Source organism: Alligator mississippiensis, chromosome 2, assembly GCF_030867095.1.
Source record: "Alligator mississippiensis isolate rAllMis1 chromosome 2, rAllMis1, whole genome shotgun sequence".
Lineage (NCBI taxonomy): Eukaryota > Metazoa > Chordata > Crocodylia > Alligatoridae > Alligator > Alligator mississippiensis.
Genome location: NC_081825.1, coordinates 28,287,867 through 28,301,864, shown reverse-complemented (window position 1 = coordinate 28,301,864; position 13,998 = coordinate 28,287,867).

Sequence of the window (13,998 nt, the reverse complement as noted above, 5' to 3'; positions counted from 1 at the left end):
CTCTTCCCAATGTGGAAACTATATACAAGAGTCTCAGTCTTTTAGTGTCACAGGCTGTGGGGTGGGGTGCCTAGGGGGCAGAGCCCAGGAGCAGGAGGCCAGCACCCTGGCCTTGAGCTGTAACTCTGTGGGTCCAGGGCCCATGGTGATCGCATCAAATTTTGGGCTCATCCTGCAGCGACAGCAGACAGTGCTCCCCATAGGCGGGAGGCTCCCCGTCTTGATGCCTGAGTGCATAGCCAGTGTCCCCTTGCGGTGGTGCACCTGGGACCTCAAGGTCCTTGGATGCATAGCAGCAGGGCAGGCAGTAGGGCTGGGTCCAAGTGGGTGGCAGGGGACCTGAGTCAGAGGCTGGGCCTGGGGCTCCTGCAGGAAGGAGGTGCCAGAGGACCTCCTTCTGGGACCAGGCAGGGGTGTGCTGTGGGTCAGCAGGCAGCTGCCAGGAGCCCTGTGGGGCCAGGGCAGGGGCCAGGCAGTGCCAGGCATGCACACAACCATCAGGCCCAGGACGGTGTTCAGGGCTCAGTGGTTATTATCCGTGGCCTCTATTGTCCAGGCCTGGATGGCCACTTGCTGCCTGAGTAGCTAAATCTGCTCCTGCTCCAGGGCCCCCATGATGACCCAGTGCTCCTGCTGTGCCCAGTCCCATGTGTCCTCCTAGGCAGTCTCCCAAGTGATCTCCTCCTCCCACATCTATGCAGAGGCCTATGGCCTCTCCCCCATGTCCAGATATTGGCCTTGCAGAGGTAAGAGACAGAAGCATTTTGTGAGAGTTTGAAACATTTCAGAGATAAGATACTCTGCACCAGGGGCCATGCGCTGCCTGGACTCAGATCAGTGGTTGGCCATGCATGGGTGCCCAGGGACTGCAGTAATTTTGTCCAGGCAAGCCCAGGCCCAGGTGGCCACCAGCTGAGCCTCCCATCCCTGCTTGCTCCCCTAGGGCTGTCAGACCACTGGGTGCTGGCTGCAGGCAGCCTGCTCCCCTGCCCCCTTCATAGATTTATAGATTCATAGATTCATAGATGTTAGGGTCGGAAGGGACCTCAATAGATCATCGAGTCCGACCCCCTGCATAAGCAGGAAAGAGTGCTGGGTCTAGATGACCCCAGCTAGATACTCATCTAACCTCCTCTTGAAGACCCCCAGGGTAGGGGAGAGCACCACCTCCCTTGGGAGCCCGTTCCAGACCTTGGCCACTCGAACTGTGAAGAAGTTCTTCCTAATGTCCAATCTAAATCTGCTGTCTGCTAGCTTGTGGCCATTGTTTCTTGTAACCCCCGGGGGCGCCTTGGTGAATAAATACTCACCAATTCCCTTCTGTGCCCCCGTGATGAACTTAAAGGCAGCCACAAGGTCGCCTCTCAACCTTCTCTTGCGGAGGCTGAAAAGGTCCAGTTTCTCTAGTCTCTTCTTGTAGGGCTTGGTCTGCAGGCCCTTGACCATACGAGTTGCCCTTCTCTGGACCCTCTCCAGGTTATCCACATCCTTCTTGAAGTGTGGTGCCCAGAATTGCATGCAGTACTCCAACTGCAGTCTGACCAGCGCCCGATAGAGGGGAAGTATCACCTCCCTGGACCTATTCGTCATGCATCTGCTGATGCACGATAAAGTGCCATTGGCTTTTCTGATGGCTTCGTCACACTGCCGGCTCATGTTCATCTTGGAGTCCACTAGGACTCCAAGATCCCTTTCCACTTCTGTGCCACCCAGCAGGTCATTCCCTAGGCTGTAGGTGTGCTGGACATTTTTCCTCCCTAGGTGCAGCACTTTGCATTTCTCCTTGTTGAACTGCATCCTGTTGTTTTCTGCCCGCTTGTCCAACCTATCCAGGTCTGCCTGCAACTGTTCCCTGCCCTCCGGCGTGTCCACTTCTCCCCATAGCTTTGTGTCATCTGCAAACTTGGACAGAGTACATTTCACTCCCTCGTCCAAGTCGCTGATGAAGACATTAAAGAGTATCGGTCCAAGGACTGAGCCCTGCAGGACCCCACTCCCCACACCCTTCCAGGTCGAGACCGACCCATCCACCACGACTCTTTGGGTGCGACCCTCTAGCCAATTCGCCACCCACCGGACTGTGTAGTCATCCACGTCACAGCCTCTTAACTTGTTCACCAGTATGGGGTGGGATACCGTATCGAAGGCCTTCCTGAAGTCTAAGTATACGACATCCACCCCTCCTCCTGTGTCCAGGCATTTTGTAACCTGGTCATAGAAAGAGACTAGGTTGGTCAGGCACGATCTGCCCGCCACAAACCCGTGCTGGTTTCCCCTCAGCATAATTTGCCCTGCCGGGCTCTCACAAATGTGAGCCTTGATAATTTTTTCAAAGACTTTACCAAGGATGGAGGTGAGACTGACCGGCCTATAGTTGCCTGGGTCCTCCTTCCTCCCCTTTTTGAAAATGGGGACCATGTTAGCCCTTTTCCAGTCCTCCGGGACTTGGCCCGTGCGCCACGAGTGTTTGAATATTCCCGCCAGTGGCTCTGCAATGATGTCAGCCAGTGCCTTCAGCACCCTCGGATGGAGCTCATCCGGGCCTGCCGACTTAAAGGTATCCAGTTCTTCTTCCCAGGGCAGGACACACCAGGATCCTGGCAGCACCTGCTGTCATGGCTCCACACCCCGCTCCCACTCCTGCCTCCTCTGTCTGCAGGCCAGACACTTTGCTGCACTGCCTCCCAGCCCATAGCACCTAGGCTCAGGCGTGCAAGGTTCCCGGACAACTGGGGTGAGGGGATGGCATGGCCCCACCTTCTTCACTGGGGGGGGCATGCTGCCACTACACCCTGAGTATCCCTCTACTATGTGTGCCCTGGCTGGTGCATGATGATCTGTTTGTGCAGGCTGTGGGGTGCCTGAGCTACTGTGCCCTGCTGCTGATGATCCTTCTGGTGCCCTGGGTGGACCTATGCTCCTGGTATGGGACTCTGAGCTATGATGGCAGCAGGGGAAAGCCTGATCTGCCCCACAACCTCTGCCACTGCCTGGAGGGGTACCTGTGGCAGTGCTACTCGTCCCTGCCCCCTGCTGCTGAAGTGGACATCACTGGCATTGACACCAGGCTGGGGGCAGGGGCAATGACTGGGGCTGGGGCTAGGGACGGGGGGCACAGTGAAGACTGGGGCTAGGAGGGCCCTCCCCACAGTGCAGGAGGCTGTGGCTGGTGGCTCAGTACAGGCCTCCCTGTTGGTGACAGCATCCAACTGTGGCCAGTGTCTGCAGTCCGCAGTGTGCTGCTGGCCGGCCCCCGCCCCCCCCCCCAGGGGAGGAGCTGGGGGCCAGCAGTGTTATGGCTGGCTGGTCCTTGTGGTGGGGTCTGGGGTTGAAGGGCTGGTAAGGCAGACACTGGCCAGGGCTCCCTGAGCTGCTAATGGATGCAGCAGATGAGGAGGTGGGCAGGGCAGAGTGCTGAACACTTGAGGGTGCCTCCTTCAGTGACATGTCACTGGAGGTCAGGGCAGGGCAGAGGCTCAGGTAGTCCACCCCTGCTGGTGAACATGGCAGGGTTGCAGCCTGGGGCACCAAAATCCTGGTCTGGTGCTGCATAAAGGGCATGGTTTTGCAGACACGACCAGACCAACGATTGTGTTTGGTCATGGCCACCCACTGTGTCCACAAGGTCTTGATCTTTATGCAGCACTGCCATGCTGACCAGGAGTGCCCTCATTTCCACATGTCTCCTGAATGTGGGTGTTTGAGCATGCACACAGCACAAACTGCCTCTGCACCTCCACATCAACCCAGAGTGCCACGAGGTTGCTTATCTCCTCCTGGCTCCAGTTGGGATCCGGGGTGGAAGGCTTGGGCATGCACATATGGGTGGGACTGGCCCTTGATGGGGAGGATAAGGATGGCATCATTGGTCCCATGCTGGCTCTCTGGGCCCCTGCGCAGATGTCATGGTGTTGCTGGCACTGGACAGAGGCCAGCAGTAGCCAGCACAGGGACTGGGAGCCACGTGGCAGGGGCAATGGCCCACAGCACCTGCAAGCATAGAACAGGCTGTCGGGGATAAGCAGAAGGAGCAGGTGCTGGCCTTGCTACCAGAAACAGCCAGCAGCCCTGGGGAGATCTCAGGGCTGACCAGGGGGTGCAGCAGGCTGCAGCTGTTTACAGTGCTCACCTGTGGACAAGCAGCAGTTTTGAATAGGTGACAGGGCAGGCAGAGGGCACACAGGGCCTGCAGCGCTCCTGAGGAGTAAAACAGGCTCAGGCTGGCTCCTGTGTAGGGGGCCCCAGGGCACAAAATGGCTGTAGGCTTTTATAGCCTGAAGCCAGGGGCTGCCACAGAGGCTTTCCCGTCCTGGGGCAGGAGCAGCTCCCAGCCAGGAGCCCTGGGGCTGGGCTCAGGCCAGCTCCATAGTGGCCGGGCAAAGCTGTCAGTAAACTTAGTGCTGGGTTGCATCTACACATGTGTTACTGCACTTTAACTAATTATGACTAAATTTGATACCTGCATTTGTAGATATCAAATTTAGTTGTGATTAGCCATTTTTACTGCTCAGTACGGGAGTGCATGTGTAGACATGTGCCTGTACTGCACAGTAAACTAGGCTAAGGCACATGTCTTGTGTAGACATGTCCAGTTACTACTACTTCAGTTAAAATAACCAGCTACCTCCTTTTTTACTGCTGTTCACATTTTTGACCCCCAATCATGTAGCTTTTCTGAGTTTTGAAGCTCAGCTATTGAAATGAATTCCTGGATGGCAGAAAGAGCATGACAAGGAATGTGCCACTTACATGAAATTTGTCAATGAGTGCCAGATGCCTTTGACTGTCACTGTTTTGGAATCAGCTTCCACATATCTACAACTTGGCAAAATGCTGCCTTGCCATTCCAACTAATTCAGTGGACACAGAATGGTCAGTCTCGGTGTCTGGACAAGTATTCACACCACAGAAACAGAGGATGCCAGCTGCAACTGTCGGTAGATGCTGCATGCTAGCATTTAACAATCAACATTAATTGTTTCTATCATGGTTAGCATTATTTAGTATTACTACACATTTTGTAGAATGTTATTAATAAATTATGATGATGCTAGTTATAATTCATATTGTGTATAAATTTATACTCATAATATATTTCAATTTAGATTTAAATTTAATACTTAGATTTATAATAATACAGTAATTTATTTTATATTTCTGCACACTTTGCTATTTAATTATGCCATGGTTTTTGCCTCTCAGTTAATCAGCAGTGAGGGGTGGGGCCACAAAAAGACTGTGAAATCAGCTCCACATGCTGCAAGCAACTTGCAAAAATCCCTTTGTCTCACTATGATTTAGGTAGGTTCCTACTTATAGTAAGAGACTTCAAGAGCTCCAGCCGAATAACCCGTCTTTGTATCTCTTCCAGATGGAATTTATCTTTTCTAAACTTAGATTACCAGAACTGTACAAAATACAAAAGTGCCTTGTACAAAGCTTTCTGCTTCTATTAAAAATGCCCTGCCTAACATACCCTAGAATTTCACTAATCTTTTTCATGGCCTCCTCTTTCTGATACCTCATGGTTCTAGTTCAGTAAACCAGTTTCATAGTTTAGTTTCATAGTTGGTAGGGTCGGAAGGGACCTGAGCAGATTATCAAGTATGACCCCCTGCCATAGGCAGGAAAGAAAGCTGGGGTCAAACGACCCCAGCAAGGTGATTATCCAACCTCCTTTTGAAGACCAGCAGGGTAGAAGCCAGCACCACTTCCTTTGGAAGTTGGTTCCAGATCCTAGCCATCCTGACTGTGAAGTAGTGCCTCCTGATATCTAGTCTGAATCTACTCTTAGTCTCAGTCAACTTATGGCCGTTATTCCTTGTTACTCCCGGTAGTGCTCGGGGGAAGAGGGACTCTCCCATTGCCCAGTGGTCCCCCTTGGCCAGTTTATAGACAGCCACCAGATCCCCTCTCAGTCTTCTGTTGTGGAGAATGAACAGGTTCAGGTCCTGTAGCCTCTCCTAATAGGGCTGCCCCCGATCATGCGAGTGGCCCTCTTCTGGACCCTCTCGAAGCTGGCCACCTCCCTTCTGAAGTGCGGCGCCCAGAACTGGACACAGTACTCCAACTGCGGCCTGACCAATGTCGCATAAAGGAGGAGGATCACCTCCTTGGGCCTGCTCGTGATGCATCTGTGGATATATGGTAAGGTGCGGTTAGCCTTCCTGACTGCATCCCCACATTGGCAGCTCATGTTCATCTTGGAATCAATAATGACTCCAAGGTCCTTTTCTGCCTCTGTGCTGATGAGAAGGGAGTTCCCCAGACTGTAGGTATGCTGCTGGTTCTTCCTCCCCAGGTGCAGTACCTTGCACTTGTCAGTGTTGAAGCCCATCCTGTTCTCATCTGCCCACCCCTGTAACCTGTCCAGATCTAGTTGTAGCCTGTCCCTCTCCTCTAGCATGCCCACTTCTCCCAGTTCACCCAGGTTCCTCTCTTCCTCCATTCTTCTCATGTATGATCACCCATTTAGGAGCAAGAGTTCTTTGTATTAGTCCTGAAACACATGACTAACCTCCACAGCTAGGGACAGACATTACACATAAACTGGTTTGAGTGATCAGAAACTGGTTTAAACCTGTAACAGAACAGATGTTCAGTGCACATAAACCAGTTTGAAAATGACTGAAACTGGATTGAGATAAATTTAGTTGAATGTAGTATCAGACTTAACTGATTTAACATTTAACATTTAACAGATTTAACATTGCAGAAACTGGTTTATGCGATGTCTGTCCCAGACCTCTTGCTGGTTTAAGGTAAATCAGACTCCCCCAGCATCCTGGCATGCTCTCTGGGCTGGGCAGGGCTCTCTGCTCCACAGCAGGGCTGGCCACTCCCCTCTGCTCCCTGTCTACAACTCCCTCACCTCCCCCTCACCACTCCTTGCTAAGCAGGAATTCCCCACTCTCCTCTGCCTTGCTGAGGAGGTGTCTGTGTATTAGTTAGCAAACCACATGCTGACTATGGTCCCTGATGAATCAACAAGCAGAATCGACAAATAGCTGGTGATGTCCCTCTGCTGTTTTCTAAATGGGATGAAAAACCCTGAGTTAGGGAGTGATAAACACTGTTATTAGCCCCTGCTGGGCTAATCAGAGCATCCTTCTGGGAGCTGGCTATGCCCCCCTCAGCTCAGTGCTTTGAAATGGACCAGAGAGCTGCTGCAGTGCCTGCCCTTCCCCCCCCCCCCCGGGGGCTTTTTTCCTGACTCTCTGCAGGCATGTGCCTGTATGTCTGGAATGCCTGTGGAGTTACAAATCGATTCAGCCTAGCCAGGTTAGACTAACCTGCAAAAATTGAATCAATTCAGGCACAGGCTTTTTGGATGTCTGTCCCTATCCCACAAGGTTATCTAATTTTCTGATCCTCCCACTTAATGGCGGTTGTGAAATTTTTTTGTTGTCTGCAAATTTCAGCACTTGCACCAAGAGTGCTAATGAAAAGCATTCCAGGATTGATCCCTGAGAACACTCCTAGTAACCTTTTCCTAATCTAATAACTCCGCTTCCAACATAATTCATTGTAGCCATTCTTTTATCCACTTTACATAATAGTATTAATCCCATCATATCCAGTTTAGCCAATAATTTAATGAGGTACAGTATCAAATGCTTCACTTAAATCTAAAGATTAGTTCCACTGCCTTGACCTTATTTAAGAAATCAATTATCCTATCATAAGAGCATATTAAATTGGTCTGACATGATTTTCCTTAAATCATGTTACATTTTCCCCATTTTCCATTTACCTCCATATTCTTGATTAATAAAGACATAACCCAATATTGAAGCAAACCTTACAAGCTTGTAATTGCCTGGTTCATGTGCCCCCCCCCCCCTTTTTTTTTAATTTAGGCACTGCATGTATTATTTTTCAATCATAGGGCACTTTCTCCCAGTTGATAGAACCATTGAAGATCCATCCATGCTATAGAAGTTGTTATTTCATGGGCAAGTTCTTTATATTTTCTGGGATGGAAATTATCTGAGACACCCAATTTCATTACAGTAAGTCAAACATTGGTAACCTTTGTCAGATGCAGGCCAGAAAGATACACTTTGTGTTAGAGCCAAATAGATGGCCAGGTACTAGGAGCTTCCTGTTGCCAGTGCTTGCCCCATGGAAACATGGGAAGAGCTCCTGCAGCTGAAATTCCGTCACTGAAGACCCACATCCGCCCATGAGCCATAGAGTTCTGGCCCCCATACTAACCAAGCTAAGACTATGTGAACCTAGTATACTTACCTGGCAGCAGTGCCCGCAAACATGCTATGCTGCTCCACATGGTCAGGTTCCTGACCCAGGAATAGCAAAGCTACATCCTTGCAGTTGCTGAAAGCAGGCTAATTAGTGTGATCAGGCTTATAAATTATAACTGTGTTGTGATGCACCATGGTCAAGGAGGCACTTGCCTAGAGCATCTCAAGAGGCTGGAAGATACTACTACTACAAGGTGATTTTACAGCCTGGGCCAGTGGCGATGTGTAGGGGGTGCACGGGAGTGCACATATACCCCCTGAGAGTGCTGGTGCACCCTCTGACACGCCACACTTAGGCAATGGGTGTGGGGGGCAGGTGGGAGCGCTGGTGTCCCCTCTACAAGCACCGGCTGGGGAGTCGGAGTGTAAGGTGCAGACCACAGCCACTTCTGGAAGTGCCGCGGCCACTTCTGGGAGCACCGCGGCCGCTCACCAGACACTGACTGGTAGCTGGGGGGGGGGCATGTGCCCCCCCTGACTAACGTGGCACCAGTCACCCATGGCCTGGGCCAAAGTTTTGCTTCTAGCTCAGATGTGCTCAATTCTGTTACATATCAGCATTCCCTTTTGGTACACCAGCATTATCCTCTGTTACATCTTTATCCTCACTGAAAACTGAGACAAACTATTCAATTTAAAACCTTCAATTCCCAAATTCAGTTGACCTCCATCTCTCATCCTCTGACTGATTGTCTAGGAGATATCCTTTAAGCCAGTGGTTCTCAACCTTGTTAGACCCAAGGTACCTCTTAGCTTTCCCCTAGTTTTTTGACTATGGAAAAATAATAAAGTAATTCTGTTGCAAAAAAATGAAATCAGAATAGGTCAGAATGTTTTTGACACTGTAGATTGTTATTTGCAATCTCTGGGTTTATTTTATGAACCATGCAGATGTTTGCACACCTAACATTGCAAATACTGTGCATCATCTTTAAAAGGGTCTTACAACACCCTAGTTGAAAATCACTGCTTTAGGCAAACACAAATTATCACATTGAGTACAGGAGCAACTGAGTAAAATGTAAATATCTGTAATATACCAGAGGTCAAAGTAAGTTTTCTAATATTTTTTCTGGCCTGAAACTTTCTGGATCTATGATATGTCTAATGGTGCTAGTTTTGGAGAATGTAAATGAATGACATCTTTCATTTTAAGCAAAGCATTCAGACTGCTCAGATTAAGCCTGCACATTGCTTAGCTTCACGTCTTATTAAAGATAGGATCGTCTGCAATCTGGTCTGTAATATGCAAATTAGGTTCAGGCCTTGGGCTTCTGGCAGTTTGCCAATGTGGCCTTCATTTATGTAAAGCCTGGCTGCTCCTTTAGACTACTTTAGAGTGCACATTGAGAGAGAGAATGTGAGAGAGAAATCTTGCAACTCCAACTAAGGTCTCCAACTAAGCAAGAGGCATTAAGCACTTGTGGATTGGGCTCCATGGAATATTTCTATTTCAGACAATCTGTCAGCCCACACAGATGCCCCACAAAGAATATCATTGTAAAATAAACTTGGAGTAACACATTCACCTGACATTGTCAGAGATTTTTAAAAGTAGATGATCTCCAGTATTCTACGTTCTAAAGGAACACCTGACTAATTTTTCTAGGACCATGTCTGCCTTTTGTATACATTTCAACTGTTTTACAATTGCTTTTGTGCTACGATTTAAATGAACACGATTTATCTTTTTTGTAACACTAGCCACTTATTAAAATGGTTCCTTAAATATCTCCAGGTCCACTCCTCATGTTTCTAGTCCTTTTAAAACTATCTTTAAAAAAAATCAAACAGAAGCTACCACCTATTCAAAAGTAAGACACAAATGTGCACAGAAAACAAATCAAAGGGAAGATATCTAATGCAGGAGAATGAGGATGCCAACAGGCCTATTAATAGACATAGTTTTAATTAGGTACAGTTTTTATAAAGGAGGGGGGGGAAATAAAAAGTGAAAAAATAATGAGACGCCACTACTGAGGAGGAAAATGATTTTTAGAAGTTAAGAATTGTTTACTGTGTTGAATTTGGGTCCTTCAGTGTTTTTTGAGCATGAAACCAATTATGTCTTGTAACCTGAAGTTAGGATAATTTATGGGATTTAAAAAAAAAAATTAAATATATGTTAAACTGCTTAAAATACCCAGGGTCACTTTTAATATATTTTGAATTTTGCCCTTAATTTCAGTTTCAATTTTATCCCAAATTTCCAACGAATCATCAGAAACCAAAATGCCAAAAAGATCATTTTAGTGACCCGCGGTCTAACACAAAGCTCATTGGAGTCAGTGGAAACATTGTCAGTGACTACGTTGCTTTTTAACCAGCTGGTTCAGGGTATTCAACTTTGAAAGCCTGTAGGTATGATGATACCCCGCATTGTCTCCTTAAATTGCTTTCTGCACCTCCACGGGTTATCTCCAATTGGTTGAAAGTGGCATCACCCTGTGACAAAACACATTTGAATTTTAAAACCATAGAACTGATCTTTACATCCACACTGGGCTCAGGCCTGCAGGCCTTTCCCAGGCAGAACTGCCATCCAGCTCCCCAGGAATCAGCACTGCAGAATCAGACCTAGTGCAGGGTGTCTAAAAAAAAAATTCTCTCTTGTGACACTGATACTTCTGAATGTGAATGGGAAGTGAGGGATTCTTGTCTGTGACCCCAAGGACTTTCTTCCTTTCCCAAGAAACATTTGGCTTTGCTGTTGCTGATGAAATAAGGTCTACTGAAAAATGCAGACTGCAGCTCTCCTGGTTTGTTTTTGTTTGTCAGCTTCAGTGTGTCATAAACACAGGGTGGGATAATGAGCATTTGGGGACTGGCGGCTCTAATGACTGTTATTGCATGGTGGAGGCCAGCTCTGGGGCGCCCAGGAGTAGCCGAGAGGGGAGAAGGAGACGGCAGCAAAGGGGGAACCCTTCAGAGCTCTGCCCCCTGCCACCCCATGATGAAGCAAGTAGAGATGCAATGTCTCAGGTGCAGGGGTTAGTGCTTGGGGGTGCAGAGGGGGCTCCAGGAAGTGGGGTAGTGCTCTGGAAATAACCAGGGTCATAACCTGTGACAGGCACCTTTCCTGGGCTGGCCGGGAGCGGTACTAGATCAGAGCAGGCGGGCAATTGCAGGCCCAATCCTGATGCAAAACACACACTGAAGACAGGCCAAATCAGCCAGGGCTTTGCCTAGGGCTAGGCTGCAGGATCGGGCTCCAGAGGGGCCTTGGTGCCACCAGGTGCAGCGGGACCTGTCAGCAGTGGGAGCCATGGGTCTCGCAGAGCCCTGTTCGGGCTCCCTTGGGGCCTAGCTTCTGCCTGGAGTCTGGTCTTTACCCCTGTGTTCCTTTATTTTCCTCACTGAGCAATTATGGGGACTGGCAGAAGCTGCCCTAAATAGCAAAAGGAGCTTTATATAAGGGTCACATTTGCAAAATTTGTGTGTACATCTTTCCACGCTAAGGAGGGAACACCAAGCCCCGAGCCGTGTCAGAAATAAAACAGAAATCCAGCCTGAGCTTCCCGCACAGGCGGGGAGCGGCCCTGTGCCCTGTGCTCAGGCATCTCGTGTGCAGCATGTGTGTGGCGGTGTGCACCAGGCCGTGGGTCATCAGATCTGCGGATTGCACAGGGCAGGAAGGGTGTGGGAGGGCTCCTTCATCGGGGTCTGCAGCATGGAAAGTCCCTGCTCCGGTTTAGTGCCCACCTGAGGCAAGAGTCTGGGATCACACCCCACACACACACACTCCACATACACCCCCACACACATCACACACACACCCTACACACACCCGCACCCCACACACACTCCACATACTCATATACACACTCATCACACACCCCACACCCACTCCACATACCCAAACACCCCGCACACATCACACATCCACACCCTCCACATATACTCCACATACCCACATACACACCTTGCACATGCCTACACTTCACACACCCAGATACACCCCCCACACACCCTCCACACAACCATACATCCACATGCACCCCCCAGCCCACGTGGCTTAGTCCCTGGAGCCGCCAGGCTTGGAGAGGTGCTGTGCACTAATATCCCGCCTGTAAGAGAGCCCCTTTTTAAACTTTCCCTATTGAAGTCCAGACCAACTTTTTGTTCAGGCTTTGTCTGTTCATTACTTTATCTCGCCCCCACCCCCCATCATATCTCCCACCCCAACCATCTTCCTCGGGACTAAAGCAGGGACAAGGCCCCCAGCCCACGTGGAAGAGCTGCGGTTTGGGGGCAGCCGCTGCCCCAGGGGCCCGAGGCAGACCCGGGCGAAGAGCAGGGCCTGTTCAAACACGTGTCTGAGCAGGGACATCAAAGAGCCGGGAGCGCCCCTAGCTCTCCGCGGAGACGCTGCTGGCCGGGGGCCTGGCGGGGCCGGGCCGGGGCGCGGGGGCTGCCGCAGGGGACTCGCGAGCCCCCCGTGAAGGCTGGCTGCAGGCTCGGGCCGCCGGGTAGCCCGAGTCGATCGCCATCTCCTCCCGGGCCACAGCCGGGACAGCGCGACGGGCCTGGGACCCGGCTCGCCTCCCTCCTTCGCCCGGGGCGCTCCGGCCGCCGGGGCGCGGGCGGGCCTGGCCTTGGGCGCCCCGGGCAGTGGGAGCAGCTGCGGGCGGTGCTGGCCGGGGCTCCCGCCCGGACCTGCAGCCGCTTCCCGAGCCGCGTGCACCTGGGGTGAGGCCCTGCGCCCCGAGGGGAGCCGTCCCGCAGCCCCCCGCAGCCCCCCGGCAGTGACTGCGGGGGAAGCCGCCGGCTGGTCCCTGTCCCCAGGCGGGGCCGGCGTCCTGGGGCCGGACCTGGCATAGGTAGCGTCCAGCCGCAGCCCCTGCCCCGGTCAAGCCCGGCGAGGCGAGCTCAGGCCCCCGGAGGGGAAGAGGGCGCGGTCCTCCCGGCGCCCGGCCCCGCTCGTCTCCCCGCGGGCTGTTCAGGGCCGTGCTCGGGGGCAGGATGTGCCTTAGGCCCGGCTGCATAGCGGCTCCAGGCGCCTGTGGTCCCCTGGCACCTACTCGCCCCTGTAGATATTTGCGGGGAGGAGGCCGGACTGATGCTGAGAGCAATGATAAAGAGACTCCGAGCTAGGGAAGGGCAGGATCTCTCTCTTCTCTGTACAGGTGGGGAAACTGAGGCACCAACCAGGCCCCGTGTCAGATCCGGGAGTAGACACGAGGTGTCCTGAGTCTCACTCACTCCAGTGCTCTGTGCACTAGGTCACACTGCCTCCCCAGGTAGAGACCTGTTTGCCTTGCGAGGGGTAGAAATGGCATGTGGTTTCCCCATCCTCCCATTTTTCACTGGTTTCTGTAACAGGAAGGCTTTGCATTGGGTGTAGTAGCATGGGGTTGTCTGCGCATCTACATCTCACCCTGTACCTCCCTGAATCGGTGCTGTCCCCAGGCCCACCTGTGACCCGGCTCCCAGCCCCTCTCTGCGGATGTCCACGCCGCGACCCCTGGTGCCCAGGGTAAGAGGGTGACTGCTGCGGTTTTTATTGTGCTGGGGAGACGAAGGGCGATTGGTTTGAGTGCGTGCCTTTTCCCGGCTTTGTGGGTTGGAGACGGCGAGTTTGAAAGGCTGGGAAAGGTTTGACTTTGACTGACAGCAAATGCTGGCTGTGGAGTAGAAAAGTGATCCGCAGGGCGCCCACACTTGTTACCCGAATAATGTCAATAACGCACATGCAGGGAGTAACATGACTACAACCCCAGTCCCGCTGCTGTCT